General features: G+C 42.2%; 1 protein-coding gene and 1 pseudogene across 5 annotated transcripts in view; one reads left to right on the top strand and one right to left on the bottom strand.

Annotated features, from left to right (window-relative positions):
• The window catches only part of LOC110535015 (transcriptional activator GLI3), a 178,999-nt gene extending 169,575 nt beyond the window's left edge, over positions 1 to 9,424 (bottom strand). For all 5 annotated transcript variants that reach the window (XM_036935416.1, XM_036935419.1, XM_036935420.1 and 2 more), the window contains exon 1: positions 9,041 to 9,424. The gene's annotated coding sequence lies outside the window, so the exon portion shown is untranslated. The remainder of the gene's footprint in view (positions 1 to 9,040) is intronic.
• Positions 9,425 to 12,228: 2,804 nt separating this feature from the next.
• Positions 12,229 to 12,376, top strand: LOC118937483 (annotated as a pseudogene).
• The last annotated feature ends 7,600 nt before the right edge of the window (positions 12,377 to 19,976 follow it).

The raw sequence follows: 19,976 nt of genomic DNA, 5'->3' as shown, positions 1-19,976 counted from the left end.
CTCAAACACATACACCCACACAGAAAAAATGTATCCCTTTTCTTTCTCTCCCTCCTCTTCTCTTTTCCACACACTCTACCTCACTCATTCTCTCTCTTCTAGTTCTCTCTCTCTCCGTCCGACTAGCAGTCCCTGCTCCAAAGCAGTGTTGGTTGGTCCCACTGCCCTGCAGGCTCCACTAGCACCGCAGTGACTAATGTCCTGCCTTAGCTCAGACAATGAGTTTGCGACAGTGTTGGGGAGGAGAGAAAAAAACGTCCGAGCACCTTTGACTAATGGAACCCTTCGCACTCCCCTGCTCGCTATGGGAGGCTTTACAATGTCGCGCAACACTCTCAACATCCTCTGAGGCCCGGCTGGGACCTGCGGAGCAGCAAGGCTTATGGGAAAGGGGAACATAATGAATTCTTTAGGAAGTCCAGCCCTGGCTTTTTTTCTTCATGAATAAGATACACTTCCAAAGCATGTCGACCTCTCTTAATAAAAACACCAGTCAGGCCTGAAATAGCCAAAGACGGTTTAGGGGCCCATATACACGTTCATATTTTTGTTGCTCGATACATTTTTGAGGCCCACTTTTATTCCCCAGGCCAAGCCTGTCGGAGTCAGGGTATTGTAAATACAATAAAATGTTATTGGTCGCATACACATAGTTTGCAGATGTTATAACAGGTGCAGTGAAACACTTTTGTTTCCAGCTACGTAAGTGGAGAAATACTGAACAAGAGTGTCTGCTAAATGACAAAAATGCTAATGTAAACAATACAAAACCATGCACACAAAGAAAATACAAAGAAAAGAAAGAAAGAAATCAAGAAATACGAGCAATGTCAGAGTCCAGAATATAAATATATATGTATGATGGTGTGTATAGACAGTATGGACAGTATGGATATTTATATATGAATAGAAATATGTGTACAACAGTACTTAAATAGGATGAGCCTTGAGTAGAATACATTATATACATATGAAGTGGGTAAAACAGCATGTAAACATTATTAAAGTGACCATGTACAGTGGGGCAAAAAAGCATTTAGTCATTCACCAATTGTGCAAGTTCTCCCACTTAAAAAGATGAGAGAGGCCTGTAATTTTCATCATAGGTACACTTCAACTATGACAGACAAAATGAGAAAAAAAATCCAGAAAATCACATTGTAGGATTTGTAATTAATTTATTTGCAAATTATAGTGGAAAAATAAGTATTTGGTCACCTACAAACAAGCAAGATTTCTGGCTCTCACAGACCTGTAACTTCTTCTTTAAGAGGCTCCTCTGTCCTCCACTCGTTACCTGTATTAATGACACCTGTTTGAACTTGTTATCAGTATAAAAGACCTGTCCACAACCTCAAACAGTCACACTCCAAACTCCACTATGGCCAAGACCAAAGAGCTGTCAAAGGACACCAGAAACAAAATTGTAGACCTGCACCAGGCTGGGAATACTGAATCTGCAATAGGTAAGCAGCTTGGTTTGAAGAAATCAACTGTGGGAGAAATTATTAGGAAATGGAAGACATACAAGACCACTGATTATCTCCCTCGATCTGGGACTCCACGCAAGATCTCACCCCGTGGGGTCAAAATGATCACAAGAACGGTGAGCAAAAATCCCAGAACCACACAGGGGGACCTAGTGAATGACCTGCAGAGAGCTGGGAACAAAGTAACAAAGCCTACCATCAGTAACACACTACGCCGTCAGGGACTCAAATCCTGCAGTGCCAGACGTGTCCCCCTGCTTAAGCCAGTACATGTCCAGGCCCGTCTGAAGTTTGCTAGAGAGCATTTGGATGATCCAGAAGAAGATTGGGAGAATGTCATTAGGTCAGATAAAACCAAAATAGACCTTTTTGGTAAAAACTCAATTCGTCGTGTCTGGAGGACAAAGAATGCTGAGTTGCATCCAAACAACACCATACCTACTGTGAAGCATGGGGGTGGATGCTTTGCTTTGGGGCTGTTTTTCTGCAAAGGGACCAGGACGACAGATCCGTGTAAAGGAAAGAATGAATGGGGCCATGTATCGTGAGATTTTGAGTGAAAACCTCCTTCCATCAGCAAGGGCATTGAAGATGAAACTTGGCTGGGTCTTTCAGCATGACAATGATCCCAAACACACCGCCTGGGCAACGAAGGAGTGGCTTCGTAAGAAGCATTTCAAGGTCCTGGAGTGGCCTAGCCAGTCTCCAGATCTCAACCCCATAGAAAATCTTTGGAGGGAGTTGAAAGTCCATGTTACCCAGCAACAGCCCCAAAACATCACTGATCACAGAGGAGATCTGCATGGAGAAATGGGCCAAAATACCAGCAACAGTGTGTGAAAACCTTGTGAAGACTTACAGAAAACGTTTGACCTCTGTCATTGCCAACAAAGGGTATATAACAAAGTATTGAGATAAACTTTTGTTATTGACCAAATACTTATTTTCCACCATAATTTGCAAATAAATTCATTAAAAATGCTACAATGTGATTTTCTGGATTTTTTAAAATGTTTGTCTGTTATAGTTGAAGTGTACCTATGATGAAAATTACAGGCCTCTCTCATCTTTTTAAGTGGGAGAACTTGCACAATTGGTGGCTGACTAAATACTTTTTTGCCCCACTGTACATAGGGCAATTGTCTCTACATTGCAGGGTAGCGGCCCGCCCTGAGGTTTCCTCTGGCAGGTAGGGCAGCCCCGATGACAGACCATCATTACAAATGGCTGGAGTCCCCCCCCTCCTCTCTCTCTCTCTCTCTTTTCAAGGATCTAAAACCTCCTGGATCCCCCACACCTCCACCTCCCCCTCCCACCCTGCAAGGAACTGGGCAAAGGAGAGGAATACCGCCGTCCACACCCTCCGCCCCTCCAACCCCTGCTCCTTCTCGCTCCCTGCGAGAAGTATTGGACCCCCCTCTCTCTCCTTCCCGCTCTCTCTCTATCCCGGATTAGCCTTCAAATGACGTCCTGACAAAATAGGCCTTCTTTCAAGTCGGGCAAGACATTTGCTCCGATAGTAGTGTTCCCCTTTTGAGAAGAGTTCACAATCCCTGCAACAGAGGACAGAAGTGAAGGAGTAGGGAAAGGGGGAGAAGAGGGGACGAGGCACGCATTTAAACATGTTTGCAGAAGGGAGGGAGAAAGTCGGCCTGAACTTTATGCATGTATTATCCTTGGGATTTGCATTTGACATTGAAACAATGTCCCCCTCCTCAACCCCCAGGTTTCACTAAGATAACCAGGCCAGCATGGGGCACTGCACCTACATACATATTAAAACAACTTTACCATTGTTATGTTTATCAGAACAATATGAGCTATGCAACTAAAGAATTCCAAACAGATATTTATGAAATTAATATTAGTCATTGATTTCTTTTCCCCAGTGAATTTTAATTGTATTTTCCTTATTGTAAATAATTTTTCATACACTTTTGGGTGTACATTTCTTTTACTCCATTCAGTTTAAATCACAATAATCAGAGACCCTTCAATCAACCTCTCTGGCAGTGCTGCTGTGTGTGTGTGCGTGTGTGTGCCTGTCTGAGCCTGTGCAAGTGTGTGTGTGTCTTTAGTACAGCAGCCTGACACAAGGCTTTCCACATACAGAAAGAAATCAGGATGAGGAGGTGGAGGTGACAGATCATTGTTCACAGTTATCTGGCCGCCTCATCTGTCCCCTGGCCATCACCACGCTCCCTGGACGAGGAGGGAGAGCAGGCCCCCTTACGGATGCCACAACTAGCTCCCATCAAGCGCATGACACAATGCCACATAACAATAACAGACCCGAAACCTGGGAATTCAAGAACTACATCACCACTTTCCCAGCTCAGCATCTCAACTTTATACAGCCCCGCCACAAGCAAATGGGCCTGCAGCTTACTTCACCCCTTGCTGCCATACTCACACCGCAGCCGTAAAGACGCTTGCGGCTCATGGCAAACAGAGGAGACGAGCGCCGTCAAGCGACGTCGTCACCCAGGCGCGACCTGCCTCCGTTTGCATTCGAGTGTGTCGGAAAAGAAAAGGCAGGCACTCACTGACACGCTTTGGGGTTCACAGTCCTGTCATCCAGGACGACTAGCTCTCCTTCACACCTGTATTCATCTTCATTTTTTTCCCCAGACTAAATTCTCTCTCTCTCTCTGGGAGGTTGACCAGGCCAATTGGTAGGTCCAGTCTGAGTGAGACCAAAGCCCTGGAAAACAAAGCATCACTCTGACTCTCAGCCTCTGGTAAGGCAGCTTGAGCTCTGGCTTCTTTTCTCATTTCTTATTTCCTGAAGAAGGAATACTGGCTACTCTGCTTGCACGCTCCTCTCTCTCTCTCTGTGTGAGTGTGTGAGTGTGTGAGTGTGTGAGTGTGTGAGTGTGTGTGTGTGTGTGTGTGTGTGTGTGTGTGTGTGTGTGTGTGTGTGTGTGTGTGTGTGTGTGTGTGTGTGTGTGTGTGTGTGTGTGTGTGTGTGTAAAATATGTCTATGATGGGGATATTTTATGCAGAGGTGCATTTGCATTTTTGAAACATAAAAAAAAAACATGCATATGGGGGTAAGAGTACATTTGGGAGCCTCTGCGTATGGTGTGGAGCTGACTATGCATTTCATTACACTATGCGTCTCCCTCGCACCAGCCTGTAAGCGGCAGGTAGCCTAGTGGTTAGAGCGTTGGGCCAGTAACCTAAAGGCCGCATGTTGGAATCCCCGAGCCAACAAGGTGAAAAATATGTCGATGTGCCCTTGAGCAAGGCACTTAACCGCAATTGCTCCAGGGTCCCCATTGATAATGTCAGACCCTGGCCGTGACCTGACTCTCCGAGGGTGTCTCAGGGGCAGATGGGATATGCAAAATACACATTTCCAATTCACAGATGCTCATTAATACACACTTGTACATGTGTGAAATGTGACAAATATAAGTACCCACCAAATTATTATCATCAGATCACCCATCCCACCCCCTCACTGTGCAAAGACGTGCCCAATGAAAGGTGCCTTAAGTGGGACTCCTTGAATCAGGGAATGGGGGTGAATGGGGTCCCGCTCTAGGACGCTGCTGGTGAAGGTGGAGGGGAGCAGGAACACATAGCATATTAAATCGGCCGGCAGAGGCTGGGTACGTCCATGCGGAGAGCTTGGAGAGCCAGATCTGAGGCATGCCCTGAAGGGATGGCTGGGCCTGGGGATTAGGAGGGCCAAGGAGAAGCCCCTCATGCTGAGCCGCGCCTCGCGCCCGCCTGCCTGCCTGCCTGCCTGCCTGCCTGCCTCCTCGCCGCTCACACGCAAATGCATCCAGATACTTTGATGTAGACTACACTCAGCGGCATACTGCCACGGCCCCAACTTTTTACAAGGAGGTGAAGGAGTCACTCACACGTCACACACACACACACACACACACACACACACTCACACCTCTGTCTCTTGTCTCGCTGCCTTTTTTCTCTCAATCTCTCTCCATTCTCTTTCTTTTCCCCACTGTAACTTTTCCATTTGATGTCAATATATCAAAGTTCAGAATCATCAAAGTGAAGGATTCCTATTGGGGGCCATCTATTCATGTAGCGTCTATTCGCCTATTCACAGGGCAGCGTTGGCGAATCAAATCACTTAGGGGAAAGATTCCAAACTTTGATTGGGTAACCATTGTGATAGTGTGTTTATTTATTTCTGCCCAACATGCTCTAAATAGCTGAGGTAACGGCTCCTCACCTGCTAATGTAAACTGTGGTTTGTGGGATAGAAGTACTTAGCGCTCTGCTAAAGAGTTGAGCTTCCATTGACAGACACAGATAAACCTTTCATCATATTAACATCTGTGACCAACTATAACAACCTTCGAGTACCACAAAAGAAATCACACACTATATCTGCCACCCACCGACGTATCCACAACACATCAAACCAAAAATGTGAATAAACGCACACAAAAAAAGCCTTGGTACATGTTACCTTAGATTAAATCAATTTACCCTAGAATACCCTCATAGAACAATACACTTGGTACCTCTGACTCTGTCTTTATTGAGTTCCATTACGACAACAACAGATGTCATTAGGGCCTCATGCATACACACCTTTTAACAGGTATTCTTCCTCTAGGATATAAAAGAGCCTAAAGACAAGAGGCCTGCCTAGAATAGTGGATTTGAGAGGCCCTTAATTTAAGGGTAATAGTGTGTCATCTTTGTGCATTAACATCTGCTTGTGTAACAGGCCCCATTTTGGGCAAGTTAGAAAGGTCAGGAGGTCACTGCCTGGTGTTTCGCAGCTATGCATAATTGAATGTAAAGGTATGCTAATATAGAGATAAAGGGCTGCTCTGCTATCAGAAGGACTGAGGAGGAATAGGGAGGGAGGAATACGGGTTATCCGTGCCTTTCCTTCCCTATCTGTGGTACTGTGAGTTACAGATTGTTCCCTTCATCAGACGGGCATTGATTCATCTTGGCCGGTGAACGAAAAAAAAAACAGGCTTTTTCGTTGAGCCTTTTTTTAAACATTGTGTGTATTTATTACTGTTACTGAATCATTTGACATGCAGTCCTTGTTTTGTAAAAATGCACCTGTTCAAGTGAAGCTACAGACCCTAGCTGAGCTCCGTTCTGTTTTGGAGATGTAAAACAGTAACGCCATACATATTTATATTACTGAGTGTGTTCATCAGATATCATTCATATTTAATATGATTAAATCATAAATTATATCCAGCTCCATACACATATAGGCATGTACTTAGAGCCAATCTGTGGTTATTTCTGAACACCGTTTTCACGTGGAAAATATCAGCTATCCATTAAAGCTAAATAGAGCTCAAATTAATGTAATTACATTTAATGTTGCTTTGGTGATCATTAAATCTGGGGGTAAGCAATCACACATTCATCATGAGAAATGCACTCTGGCATAGAGCTTTCTGTCGACCATCAATCACTACAAAAATAAAACTTAATAGCAAAATACCAGAAATATATCAATTGAAGTATGTTTATTAAGTCCATTGCATCCTCACTAAATAAAATAACAGATGATAGTTTTAAAATGCTGGTAGGCCTTATCAAATTGAGGTATAACATTTGGATTTTTGCAAGTCAAAAACTTTCTCTTGATTAAAATTACATATCATGTCATATATGTAAAAATGCATTAATGATAAAAATGACATTTAGATTTCGTTTCATGGATAGATAAGGATAACAATTAACCATATTACTGTTGCAAACACTAGTTTTGATTAGGAACAATATTCTATTGAGATATTGAGACTTAAGCTAAAATATAGGTGTATGGCTTCCTTGATGTTCATACTCTAAACAAATATTATTTCATATAACATGGGGGGGTTCCATTATCAATTAAATGATTAAATACTGAGCATATGATTTCAAAATAGATTTGGGATAATGCAAACAAAATTATGCATAAAAACGATCAATACATTTTGTGGGTTATAGGCCTATGTTCTTGTCATTTTTCTTTCCTTCTTAAAAGCAACACAAGAGAGATCTCATAGGGGCCTAAAACTGGCCAGTCCAGATGGTCATGTTCTTAACCCGAGGTTAAAAATAAATAAAATCTTTAATCTGCACAAACTATTAACATTTTGTTGTTTTGCATTCAAATCTTTACTGCCAGTTGCTGTAGATCTCCGTTAATAATTTGCCAAGTGTCAAAGAAGGTTTGTCTGAGCCGTCACCGCACGGCTAAACGCCTCGAACCCTTGTCGTTTGTATGGCGGCGTGAAACCCGAGACACAAACGGTCCACCAGTCACTCACACCGAATCTGACAAGCAGATAAAATGTGGAACAGCTGGCTGCGAGCAGAAGGAAAAGTTTAAAACAAATATCTCCCCGCATGTGAAGGCACGCTGCCATGATACATAGCCTAAGTGACCGAAAATTACATACGATAAAAAAAACAACGAAATGGATAAAAGACACACAAAAAAATGATAAGCATAATAAGTAGGTCTAATTATAACCAGGTCAATAAAATATTAACGGAAAGTAATCCAAATGTGTACGCGCGAATATAAGGGCTTTCCAAAAGTAGCCTCTAGTGTAGGCTACTTTAAACAGAGAAATTACATTTTCTATTGTGAACTGTTCCATTTCATTTGATAAAACCTAGTTGATTTTCTATTGTCAAACACGATGGGCCTACAATGCTTATTATATAGGTCTACATGCCTGTATAATCGTTAAAATGTGCCTATGGCATTGTAAAATAAACCTGGGCTTACTTTCATATTTTGATTGTAGAAATGGGGACTTCAGTGGTTGCATTAGATTTTTTTGTTGTGAATAGGCTATGTGATTCCGAACAATAGTCTATACAAGTATAGTACATCAATCCAGGCATAACTCATATTAGGCCTCATGAATAAGAGACCGAATCGATAACATGGTAAAAAGTCCTGCTGAAATGTGATCACATGTAAATATGCATGCCTCCCATGCGTGTCTTTGGGCAAAAGCCCAAGTAGTGGAAGTGTTTTTGTGTTAGTATTGGAAGTTCCAAAATAAGTTTCAGCCAATATCACAATTCTCAGCAATGCAATTACTTTTGCATTCAAGTGTATCCAATACACAAACTTAAAATGTATAAACCTTCCATCAAATAACCTTAACACACCTTTAAATCAGATTTGCGGGAATAAGAACCATTGCCAAGTGTCTATCACCTTCTAAGAAAATGCATCAGCAAAGTTTCGAAAATGTGCAATGGGTCAACTTGTAACTTTAAAGAAAGTAGACAACATCCAGCAAAATATGTAGTGTTAGTATACATGTTACGCTGTGTCTAAAGTAGTTTATGTTGTGCAAGTGACTAAATTGGTGAATAGGTTGTGTTTTCATACTAATTTCTGTTTATATATCACCCCCCCCCCCCGATTTGTGGACTTCAATGATTTATTTTAAACGTGATACCTCTCGACAGTTTTTTAAATAAACTTCTTTATTCTCTTTAACATGTTCAAAGCCAGCAAATCACAAAATGTTCGAGGGAAACAGTTCATTATGACTCGTTGTGTTTTTTGCACTTACGTGTTCGAATGATGTTTCCCCTCCTATAATTCTTGAACTTTTTTTGTCTTCTCGTAAGTGAAGTCTTTTTTCGCTTGTTGCAGATGTGCATCTATGTGACTATGTGACTTGACGTCGCAACTCCAACTCCGCTCTGCCAGACTTTTCCTTCTTCTCCGCGTCTTTCTTCTTTTCACAGTTTGCTGAATAGAGCGAAAACTGAGCTAATACCGTGAACCCCATACATTACCTGCCCGATATCAGATATTAAACCTGTATTAATAAGAAAACATGTGTTTGCAAAAACTCGTGGACTGCTGGTATTACATTAAGTATGCTTTTCGAAGAGAATAGGGCGAAATGTGGAAATCCAGCTTCTCTTTCCCTTGCCTGACTCCTCCCTTGTCTTCTCCCTTCAGATCGGGCTCCCTCGCTCTCTACCCCCCTTCCTTTCTATTCTCCCCCCCGTTCCCCCTCCCTGCCTCTCCGCTCCGGGCCGCAATTTACTTGAGACGGTGCAGACACGGATGGAACGAATGAACTGTTGTACAGTACCAGTCCCACAAAATTGCAAAGGATTGGCAAATACTCACATAGTTCACTTAGCTGCCTCTACTTCAGGATGAAGTTTGTGATCTTTAGTGCCAGTATTGTCTTGTTATTCATAATAGTTTCATCAACACCAGTGGCCCAGAATCCAGTGGCTATAACACAACTGTATTCAATTGCGTTTAGGCCTATTTATTCTTCACCCAAACAATAATGCAGCTTTATAATTAAGCAGGATAAGGTGAGTATGGTTTTATTTAGTCTGAGTTCATTTCATTAATCATCCTATGAATTCATCCTATGAATATGAATATTATTCAATCATAAAGTATCTGTTATGAATAATTAATGTTAATTAAGCATGAGCAGTGGTGGAAAAAGCACTCATACTTGAGTAAAAGTAAAGATACCTTCATAGAAAATGACTCAAGTAAAAGTCACCCAGTAAAATACTAATTGAGTAGAAGTCTAAAAGTATTTGTTTGTACATACACTTAAGTGTCAAAAGTACATGTGGTTTCTAAAATATACTTAAGTATTAAAAGTAAAAGTACAAATAATTAAAAATTCCTAATGTAACAGAGGTTGAACGTTCAAATCCCCGAGCTGACAAGGTACAAATCTGTCGTTCTGCTCCTGAACAGGCAGTTAACCCACTGTTCCGACATTGAAAATAAGAATTTGTTCTTAACTGACTTGCCTAGTTAAATAAAGGTAAAATAAGAATTAAGCAAACCAGATGGCACAATTTTCTTGTTTTCATTTATTTACGGATAGCCAGGGTCACACTCCAACACTCCACACAGACATAATTTAAAAACAAAGCATTTGTGTTTAGTAAGTCCATCAGATCAGAGGCAGTAGGGATGACCAGGGATGTTCTCTTGATAAGTGTGCGAATTGGATTTTCTGTCCTGCTAAGCATTCAAAATGTAACAAGTACTTTTGGGTCTCACGGAAAATGTATGGAGTAAAAATGAAATAATTTTCTTTAGAAGTGTAGTGAAGTAAAAATAAAAGTTGTCAAAAAAATAAATAATGAAGTAAAGTACAAATACCTGCAAAAAACTAATTAAGTAGTACTTTAAAGTATTGCTACTTAAGTACTTCACACCACTGAGCATAAATGATCTGTTTGCATTTAGTTGTGGGTTGAATGCTATTCCAATAAGTACATAAGTGTCCATCTTTCTTCTTCTCTCTCCCAAACCTGGAGTGTGGGTCACTGTGGCTCAGCTCTCTAAACCTGGAGTGTGGGTCACTGTGCCTCAGCTCTCTAAACCTGGAGTGTGGGTCTCTGTGGTTCAGCTCTCTAAACCTGGAGTGTGGGTCACTGAGCCTCAGCTCTCTAAACCTGGAGTGTGGGTCTCTGTGGTTCAGCTCTCTAAACCTGGAGTGTGGGTCTCTGTGGTTCAGCTCTCTAAACCTGGAGTGTGGTTCACTGTGTCTCAGCTCTCTAAACCTGGAGTGTGGGTCGCTGTGGCGCAGCTCTCTAAACCTGCCACCCCTGCTCCTGCTCTCCCTCTCTGGCGGTCGAGGGCACCAGGCTGCCCTTCATTACGCACACCTGTCAACATCATTACGTGCAGCACTGCTCATTGGACTCACCTGGACTCCTTCCCTTTGTTGATTGCCCCGTCTATTTCTGTTTGTTCCTCCGTTGGTTCCCTGTGTCAGCATTAATGCCGTTGTGTTCATGTCCAGACACTGTCCTGTCCTATTTAATGTGCGTATTTCATTAGATGTTCACTCCCTGTACCTGCTTCTCGTCTCCAGCGTTGATCTTCACAGAATGCTGACACCACTAAAAGAAGAATTGGGGAGTTTTGTTTTTTGTTTTGGTTGGTGACGTCGGGTCCGGGTGCCATCGTGGATGGAACCGGAGGTGCCTCAGCTAGCTCATCGGGCTTCCGCCTTCAGATAAGCATAAAGTAGGCTTATGTTTAACCTGGTCCCTCTTTACATTAGGAAAGGGAAAGTAGAGAGTAGTTGCAGAGAGTAGGTACACGTAGTTACATAGCAGCCTACTTACAACAGTTTTACCTTTCTGCAATTATACATTCAACCTAAAAAAAACAGCCAATTGACATAGGTCACTTGCTCTGGGTTTTCCAAATGTAAAATCCCATTCACGAATGAAGGGCAATTATGTGATGTATCTTGCTTCTTATGATAGGGAAACTGACGATTTATGCGGAGGAAAGTCATGCTGCGGAAAGTGGGCGTGTGGTCCCCTGGGCCAGCCTTCTGAATGAGACCTAATGTTACGGTAAGGAGAGGGAAAAGCTTTCCTGTAGGGTTAGGTATGATCAATATACAATCAATATACAGGGAAATTATGTAGTAAGAGAGGTCTACACGGTTCTGTATCAATCAATGAAGATGTGCAAAATCCCCAGTTAATCATTTAAGCAGGATTTGACGGTGTGTGTGTGTGTGGTCAAGAGGTCATTTTATCCCAAATAGCACCCTATTCCCTATGGGTCCTGGTCAAAAGTAAGGCCCTATAAACGGAATAGGGTGCCATTTGGGACGCATCTGTAGACCACTGGACAACGTGATCTAGATCTAGACCTACTGTAGATCATTCTATTTAGGTATCACAACAACAGAGCATGTCACTCTATATGTTGTAGAGGCACCACAGAAATGCAGTTGTTATATATACCTGGCAGGGGAGACATCTTGGTCACGAGAGAGGCTCACCTAGGATGAAGCCCGGCCGTGCAGACCCCATGCGAATTCCCCAAACGTGGGAATCTTGACTCCATAAGTTATGGTAGTGGGGAATTGCGTCACGGTCTCCACTAAGAAGAAGGGGGAAAAATACAAATGAAATGCAGTTGCGTGGATAATGGTCAAATCAATGTTCCCTGTAACAATTATTTTCCAATTGTTGTGATTTTTAAAGCATTGTTATCCAGTGTATCACATAGAGAGAGTATTTACCTATATAGATCATTATGACTTACATACAGTTGAAGTCAGAAGTTTACATACACTTAGGTTGGAGTCATTAAAACAAGTTATTCAACCACTTCACAAATTTCTTGTTAACAAACTATAGTTTTGGAAAGTCGGTTAGGACATCTTCTTTGTGCATGACACAAGTAATTTTTCCAACAATTGTTTACAGACAGATCATTTCACTTATAATTCACTGTATCACAATTCCAGTGGGTCAGAAGTTTACATACACTAAGTTGACTGTGCCTTTAAACAGCTTGGAAAATTCCAGAAAATGACGCCATTGCTTTAGGAGCTTCTGATAGACTAATTGACATCATTTGAGTCAATTGGAGGTGTACCTGTGGATTTTTTTCAAGGCCTACCTTCAAACTCAGTGCCTCTTTGCTTGACATCATAGGAAAATCAAAATAAATCAGCCAAGACCTCAGAAAAATAATTGTAGACCTCCACAAGTCTGGTTCATCCTTGGGATTAATTTCCAAATGCCTGAAGGTACCACATTCATCTGTACAAACAATAGTATGTGAGTATAAACACCATGGGACCACGCAGCCTTCATACCACTCAGGAAGGAAATGCATTCTGTCTCCTAGAGATGAACGCACTTTGGTGCGAACAGTGCAAATCAATCCCAGAACAACAGCAAAGGACCTTGTGAAGACGCTGGAGGAAACAGGTACAAAAGTATCTATATCCACAGTAAAACGAGTCCTATATCGACAGAACCTGAAAGGCTGCTCAGCAAGGAAGAAGCCACTGCTCCAAAACCACCATAAAAAAGCTAGACTACAGTTTGCAACTGCACATGGGGACAAAGAACAAAAATAGAACTGTTTGGCCATAATGACCATCGACATGTTTGGAAGAAAAAGGGGGATGCTTGCAAGCCGAAGAACACCATTCCAACCGTGAAGCACGGGGATGGCAGCATTATGTTGTGGGGCTGCTTTTCTGCCTGAGGGACTGGTGCACTTCACAAAATAGATGGCATCATGAGAAAGTCAAATTATGTGGATATATTGAAGCAACATCTCAAGACATCAGTCAGGAAGTTAAAGCTTGGTTGCAAATGGGTCTTCCAAATGGACAATGACCCCAAGCATATTTCCGAAGTTGTGGCAAAATGGCTCAAGGATAACAAAGTCAAGGTATTGGAGTGGCCATCACAAAGCCCTGCCCCCATCCTGCAGAAACATTTGTGGGCAGAACTCAAAAAGCGTGTGCGAGCAAGGAGGCCTACGAACCTGACTCAGTTACACCAGCTCGGTCAGGAGGAATGGGCCAAAATTCACACAACTTATTGTGGAAAGCTTGTGGAAGGCTACCCGAAACATTTGACCCAAGTTCAACAATTTAAAGTCAATGCTACCAAATACTAATTGAGTGTATGTAAACTTCTGACCCACTGGGAAAGTGATGAAAGAAATCAAAGCTGAAATAAATCATTCTCTCTACTATTATTCTGACATTTCACATTCTTAAAAAAAAGTGGTGATCCTAACTGGGATTTGTACTAGCATTTAATGTCAGGAATTGTGAAAAACTGAGTATAAATGTGTTCCGACTTCAACTGTAGGTAATATTGATAAATTACTCTCTTAATCAACAATCAGTGTGTCATATGTTCTGATCTATACTGTATGCATGCTGTCATGGATAGCCTGTGCCTCCACAACATTTTCCTTAGAATCAAATAGAGCAATAATTCTGTCTTCATCAACATTTGGCCTAGATATTCAGTTTAATTCAAGTTTGATGGAGGGAGGTACACATGTAGTAAATGTAACATAGATTGTACAGACTGAACTTTCCTATGGGAAAAATTCAGTGAGATCTCTATTCAATCTGCGTCACGGACATTCAGCTTTGCAGCGTAATTGAAATTCTTAGGTAAACGCTGCTTATGTCGGCTCAATCGGAATTACATGTACATGTCTATCTATCTTCTATTCTATTCTACAGAATTATAAGCAGCAAACATGAAGTGGCCAAGAAGTGACTGTGACAACAGCAAACCAAGCAACATGGAGTGCCTAGTCAAAGGTCCCCTGTAAAACATGGCTAATCCGCCTGTCTGTTTGTGAAGGCTTGTGCTCAGCTGGACTAGACTACACCAAGATAAAGTCCTTGTTGTATGAGTCTCTCAAAGAGAATGATCGGAGGAGCAGGGGAGGGCAGGGGAGATAGTAGGAGGGGTGTGGGGTGAGGGGAAGGAGGGATGAAGAGAGGGAGGTGGGGGTGCACATTGACATCAGCGGGGTTAGCAACTCCCGAAAGTATTTCATCAAAGAGGGCTAGGATCCTAGGGATTGAGATTCTGCCTGGAGGCAAGTAACCAATGGTCTCCCAAGAACATATTCCAAAGTAGAACTCAGAGAGCCAAAACACACATCAAAAGCACCTCTGGAGCCAAAGCGATTCTGGAGGAGAAAGAAAGGGGTGAGGGGTCCCTTCTTGGCCCCGTCTAAGCCCCAGATCTCACCCCAATTAAGGAGGATCTACTGTTTGTTCCAGACCTGAGATCTACTGCAGTCAGGGAGGTGCACACCAAGGCAGGCACACAGAGAGAAAGAGATAGACACACACACATACCAAGAGAGAGAAAGAGAGAGAGTGACACACACACACACTAATATGACATGGTTTAAGAAGACATACAAACAAACAAACAGTATATTCTCAGTACATATATTGTGATTCATTTCGGAGGCTTTTTGGAATTGTGTTTAAATAAAAGAGAATGGTTACAAACTGTAACATACACATTAATTTGTTTGTCTTCATCTACACACGGATTGATACATTACAACAAATATGCATTTAATACTAGAACAGTCTTTTCCCCAAAAGTAATTTCATGATCTCATTGAAATATCATGCAATGATCTATGTCTAAGTTACACAAGTAACATACAATTACTACTTGGCAATACAGTGTTTAATTTTTGTCTCCAATTCTCTCTCATTGGACAGATGTCACAGTGAAAGGGATATGTTAGCAGAGAAGCATATGATATCCATCCAGATTTGACCTCTAGCATTGCATTGGACATACCAATGCTAAGTCCCAAATGGCACCCTATTCCCTAAATAGCGCACTACTTTTGACCAGAACCCAATGGGCCCCAGTCAAAAGTAGTGCATTACGTAAGGAATAGGGCTCTATTTTGGGTTCTTACCAAGAGAATGGCAGGCTTGTTCAGTGAGTTGTGCAGTTGAGAACTACATGCAGTCTCCTCTCAAGTTAATACCAAGGGTCCCAATATAAGGAACAGTTTTCCACTTCTTCTGAACCAGTAGAGTATATTTTAAAGCTGTCACTTCATGAATAAGACAATACATTCACATATTGTAATGCTTTTTTAATTACAACTTTATTAACTCAGGATTTGACTAAAAAGCCCCAATGACATTCTATGCTGGGACTCGTTTAGCCTTGTTTTTTTCACTATTTTCAATTGACAGAGTGCCCTTCACTGTTTACTTGATCCCCACTTGTTTGCTACTCCATTATTCTCCATAACAAGGCCTGACAAGGCAACAAACAGACTAGGGCTACCAGTGGTCCCTGCTTCCCAATGTGTCAGGGAACAGAGGGGCCAGAGTTACTGGGGCCAAATGAACACACCACAAGAACTGCTCTACTGACCACTAATATACTCCTGAAGAGAGCATTAGGCCCCATCCATCCTAGAGCTGTGTACACAGGGTTCAAGTGCTCCTCCACACACACACACACACACACACACACACACACACACACACACACACACACTGAGGCCTCGCAGCCATCTGCCAAACCAAAGAGCAAACAGTGAAGACACGACTGAGATAAAGCCTCTCTCTCTGCTCTCTCTCTCTCCGTTACTCTGCTCTCTCTCCTGCCTCTCTGTGCCTGCTGGAGGTATATCAGGTGTCTATGAGTGGCCCATTAGCGTGCATGACTGATAACAGGCGCTCAGTGCCCCTCCCCCTTATAATCGCAGAGAGGGATATTTGCAGGGTTATTTTGAATCTGTCAGAAATAATAAACGCAAAACTATATCCACTTCGGCTATTTAAGCAATTTCCCTGTGATAACATCCCAAGGGTTCTCGTGCAGCTTCCAAATGACGACATAATGAAACGACGACGCCTGCACCCCCTTATCAGGGCGGATTAAAAGGGAATAATCAAAGTGAGGGGGTTTGGAGCCTTGTGTGGCATGAATATGACTATCTAATGGACTCCAATGGAAAAGCATGTTAATTCCACTTAAACGCGAGACCCTACCCAGCCCTGTCTCCTGCCCCTGGCTCCTCTGAAGTAGTCCGTCTTCTTTTCTCCCCCTTTCTCTCCCTCCTTCCCGCTCTCCTTTCCTTTAAGTTTAAATAATCGCAGCTCTCCTCAGCAGAAGTCATTATGTGTGCTGGGTATCTCTGTATGTGTACGAACGTGAGCGTGTGAGAGCCAGAGTTTAATCTCACTAGTTTTTTTTTACCCTCTCTTCTTTCTTTGGGCCTGTTGGAGCGTGTGTTGCTCTCTCTTAGCTTTCAGACAAAAGCTCTCAAGGCGATTATCAATATTCATAATTATTCTCCATGCGTGGACATCCTCTTTGTTGCTGGAATAATGTGGTTCACTTTCCTACAAACTCAAATCAAACTTCTGGAGCAACTATTGGAAATCGTGTTACACGCTCCCTGATATTAGGCTAAGTAAGTAAGTAAGGATTTGAATATTGGGTCAGAAAAGTATTATTTCACTTTGCTGAGGAGAGTTTCTTCAACTATGACATTTTTATTTATTTTATTTTACCTTTAATTAACTAGGCAAGTCAGTTAACAACAAATTCTTATTTACAATGACGGCCTAGGAACAGTGGATTAACTGCGTTGTTCAGGGGCAGAACAATATATTTTTACCTTGTCAGCTCAGGGATTCGTTCTAGCAACCTTTCAGTTACTGGCCCAATGCTCTAACCACTAGGCTCTAACCCCCCCCCCCCCCCCCCCCCCCCCCACTTCCTATTGAGTATTCATACACACTGCATAAGGATTCACACCCTTCTGGCTGAATGTTGACAGGAAATTGACAATACAGCATTTATCCCAGACATTTTGGGTCATTTGTTGTCAGACCCACAAACTGTAAATCTACTGGCTAATATTAATTGGTGAAGAACAGCAAAAAGACCTCTCTCGTTTAGATCCCAACCAACCTTTCCACCTCGTCAAGGGGGCCTTCCATCCACATTAAGGACCATTAGGACCAATAAGACTCCTTCAACTGATAGCCCAGTCCATTCTCCTGCAGTAACAGCAGCAGCAATGTGGACCAGAGCACTACACACACTTCACACATCCTGAAAGCAAACAGAGATCCCACAGGACACAGTTAAAAAAAGAGAAACATCAATATTTCATCAAACTACTCTCTCTTTCTGGCCCACATCAAAGCTATCCGCTCCCATTATAATCCTACAGGTACAGCTCTTTTGTTTTGCTCCTCTGGTATGGCTGTAGAGACAACAGCGATTCCCCCCTCTCCTTTAAAAAAAAAACTCTCGGTTACAGTGTTAGTCTGTCTCGTGTTTAACTGTCTCACGTTTTGGAAGATGAGGCGCAAAGGGGAGGGCTGGGATTAGAAAGGAGAAGATATACTTACTCTGAGGATGTCCAAGGAATGGTGGAATCACATATGCAGGGGGAAATGATTGTACAATTAAGTGGAGTAAAATAAGGCCTTGGTGTTTCTTCTCAATTTCTCAACTACACTACACACTTTCTCATAAAATCTTCAGTGTACCTTGAGGACATCAACATGTGGTCAGAAGACTCAGAGCAGCAGGGGGGACAGACGGGCCATAAAGAGGAACCTTCTGACATGCCAAACCTGCCGGGAGCACGTCAAACTCCCTGGAGAGCTCTCTAGCTGGGGGAGCAGGAAGAGCATTGATAATTGGTTGTTGGGGGATACTTTGATGTGTTGTTGTGGTTGAAAGAATTTAGTTTCTTTTCAAAGTTGATTTTGTGTTTGAGTTGTTCTTCTTTCATAACACGAGGATGATGTAAGGACCCTAAGCAAAGAAACGGAATACCCAGTTTTAAAAATGGAAAAGCACTAACATTTTAACACAAAACTATTTTTGAATAAAATCAAAAGGAAGGATCACATTAATATCGCTACGGTGTTGCCTACTGTATGTGCAATATGCTCCATTGTCGCCAGATTTGTACACTCAACACATTTTCATAAAATGACATGCTCTGAAATGATGTGTCTGTGTGTTTGTGTCCATGCGTGTGTGTATACCTGCGTATTTTCCCCTTAGCCCTACGTCGTCAATCTGTGGCTGCCCCTCAGAGGTGGACAGTGACAAATGACACTCCTAGTCAGTCACACGCTTATCACCATACAAGTAGCACACAGGCCTGGAAATGACAGACATGAAATGGAAACATCTCTCATTCTGTGGGCCTGGGAGGCTGAAGTGAAATATTAACTGATGGAGAGATGGCGTAGTATAATAGGATCACTGTTTAGGGTGCGATTGCAGAGGAGGTCCTTTAAGCTTTTATTTGCCTTTAATAAAAGTGTTATATTACATTCTAGATAGCTTGAACTCACAGATAAACTTTTTTCAAATGAACCTTTAAGATAATACCAAACTTTTGCAACACAGTGCATTTGTCATAATGTAAAGTGTGTTGCAGGCCATTGTGTCAATGTTGATACATAAGCCGTGGTCCCTCAGTACAAAATATTCTGTGGTGCCCGAATGCAGCCAGGTCAATGGTTCAACCAATCCCGACCCATAACTCAGAGACCTTTCTCTCTCGCTCTCTTGTAAACATTTGCGCACAGGCACCTACACACACATGCCTGTGCACTCATTCACATACACACCCACTGTTGTTCTTATACAATCCTATGACACACACACACACTGTTGTTCTTATACAATCCTATGACACACACACACAACCTAAATCCCAGGAAGAGGAAAGATGGATGGGATGTCTTGGGTCACAGGTGCTGTTCCAGTTGTGAGTTCTCCCACGCATTCCTTCTGGCTCAGTTTTATATGCTCTTCTTCTCCCCTGTGTTAATTGTCATAACATTATACAGAGTAAAGAGTAATGTTAGATCAATCAACCTGTCTTTTGGAAAAGTTTGTTCGTCACGGACTGTCTTGCACTGAAAGATAAGCATTTCTCAAGTCAGTTTGACCAAAGGATCTCATGCAGTTATTTCCGTTGCCGTTAGATGGCGCTAATTCACCAATAATATTCACACCATAGACTAAAGTCAGAGGTATCCCTAGCAACGCGAGTTATTCCAGCTTGTGCCAGGACTCATCTTTCTGTGCCATTATAGCATCTGTGACAGCATTTTGAAGTAGTCCATTTTCTTCTTCACAATTGGCTGATCCCTCCTGATGACCCGGTTGGACATG

This window comes from Oncorhynchus mykiss, chromosome 11 (genome assembly GCF_013265735.2).
Source record: "Oncorhynchus mykiss isolate Arlee chromosome 11, USDA_OmykA_1.1, whole genome shotgun sequence".
In the NCBI taxonomy this organism is placed as follows: Eukaryota; Metazoa; Chordata; class Actinopteri; order Salmoniformes; family Salmonidae; genus Oncorhynchus; species Oncorhynchus mykiss.
This window is presented reverse-complemented; position numbering and strand designations above follow the sequence as displayed.